The following is a 2,610-nucleotide window of genomic DNA, read 5'->3' on the forward strand; positions in this document are numbered from 1 at the left end:
CAATGCCTTAAGAGACATGTATCAAGGGGATGGAGATTTCAAGGAGGCCTATGAGGTTTGTAAGGACATAAATGACATGTATCATACCGATTTTTTTGATTATATTCTCCAAGAAGGCTTACTTTTCAAGGGCAATCAACTTTGTATTCCTAATTGCTCCATGAGGGAAAATATTGTAAAGGAAAAACATTGTGGGGGATTGTCAGGAGACTTTGGACTTGATAAGACACTTGAATTGGTTAGGAGATTCTACTTTTGGCCTAGGATGCAGTCAGATGTGAGAAAGTATGTGACAGAGTGTGTGGTATGTCAAAGGGCAAAAGGGACAAGTTCAAATGTAGGTCCATACACTCCACTACCAATCCCTACCAAACCTTGGGATTCAGTTAGCATGGACTTTGTCTTAGGTCTTCCTAGGACTAAATCATGATATGACAATATATATATATTGTTGTGGACAGGTTTTCAAAAATGGCACACTTTTTGCCATGCAAAGTTACACATGATGCTTCCAATATTGTAGGTGTGTTCTTCAAAGAGATTGTTAGACTTCATGGGTTACCCTTAAGCATTATATCAAACCGGGATCCTAAGTTTGTAGGACTTTGTGGCATAGGTTGGGGACAAACTTGTCCTTCTCTTATGCTTATCGCCCTCAATCTGATGGACAGTTAGAGGTGATTAATAGATCCCTTAGTAATTTGTTGAGATGTTTGACCAAGGACCATGGGGCCACTTGGGATACTATTCTTCCACAAGCAAAGTTCTCATATAATGAATCTGTGAACAAAAGTACAGGACTGGATCCTTTTCAAATTGTATATGGGACCCATCATAGAGGTGTTCTTGAACTCCGAGAAGTGCAGAATATTGAAACAAGGAGTGCTCAAGCAGATGATTTTGTTGAAGTGATGAGAGACATACATCAACAAGTCCGGGATAGATTGATACAAACCATTGAAAAGTATAAGCAAGCAATAAAAGTCACAAGGAGAGATGTTCAGTTCAAGGTGGGAGACATGGTGATGATTATTCTCAAAAAAGAAAGACTCTCTAAGGAGAAGTACACCAAGCTACTCATGAAAAAACAGGTCCTTTCAAGGTCCTCAAGAGATGTGGGACAAATGCATACAAGATAGATCTAACCCCTGATTTTGGTCTATCTCCTATATTCAATGTATCTGATATATATGCATATAAAGGTTTTGTGGACGATGTTGGTATTGTAGGTCCATCTGATTCTTCTAGTTCAACTATGTTGGAAGGACTTCCTCCCCCTCTCAAACCTGAGATTGAGTGTATTTTGGATCAAAGGGTTAGCAAGAAGACAAGGAGGAAGACTTACTTGGAGTACCTAGTCAAATGGAAGAATCAACCTTTGGAGGATGCTACATGGATGACTTTTGAGGCTATTGAGACGTCTGGAACTAGATTTGTAGACATCCCAACTCAAGGGACTTGAGTTTTTTTGGGCTTAGGAGTATGGTGCAGAGCACCTTCCACTGCACCTCCATTTCAAGCACATGGTGGTGTCTACATGTTCATTTGTGATGTAATAGTGGGTTGGATCAATGATCACCCTTGATGTAATTGAGTGCCTATTTGTATGGTCAATAATCTCTCAGGTGAGCATATAAACCTAGAGGTCTGTTAGGCCATGAAGGCTTGGAATTTGTATTTTCAATATTGGTGTGTATAGGATGTTGTCTTAGGTGTTTGGAGTCTAAAAAAGAAAAATAATGACCTTGGATGTGTTTCCATAAGGTCTAAGGGTTTAATAACCAATGTTGTCCTAAGTTGCAAAATGTTGCATTTGTTGTCAAGCAACTTTTCAAAGTTGCGGGTAGGATCAAGATGCCAACTACTTCTCCAACGGTCCTAACTATTCAAAAGCTAGTTATGGACGTTGGAAAAGGTTGATATATGCTTGGAAAATTGTGGGAAAGAGAGAGTAGAGAGTTTTGTAAAGTTTGGTGGAGAAAGTGAATAGAAAGAGTCTGATTTTTCCAGAACAATGACATTTTTTCGTACTGTCCATACAGGGTGTGAGATCTATTGATGAATTTTTTATTTGATTAGAAAGAGCCCTGAAATACCCTTCCAATGCATTTGGTCTGACCTCTTGAAGTGAAGTTTAGTAGAAGTTATAAGCGTTTTACCCTCTACAGGTATGAAACCCTCCATTTTCAAGGGTTACAATGCAAACAAGATCCTAACTTGCAATCTACTCATTGGGATTTGATGGCCATTGGTAGAACACGAGTTAGGGGCATGTACTTTGATATTTCAGAGGGGTGAGGTCAAAGGAGTTGGTTGGTAACACACACACACGCACACATACATACATACATACATACATACATACATATGTGTGTGTGTGTGTGTGTGTACATTGTACACACACACACACATACATAAATACGTACATACATACATACATACATATATACACTACATATTGTATACACATAAAATTGGCTATGAGCAATTAAATAAATATTTTATATTTATTTAATGATTATTCTTCTATTAAATAGTTAATTTGAAAAGATTAATTTATTTAATTCATTTTACGCTCTTCTATTAATTAATTTAATTAAAACCTTTTAT

The sequence above is a fragment of the Cryptomeria japonica genome, chromosome 10, assembly GCF_030272615.1.
Source record: "Cryptomeria japonica chromosome 10, Sugi_1.0, whole genome shotgun sequence".
Taxonomy (NCBI): domain Eukaryota; kingdom Viridiplantae; phylum Streptophyta; class Pinopsida; order Cupressales; family Cupressaceae; genus Cryptomeria; species Cryptomeria japonica.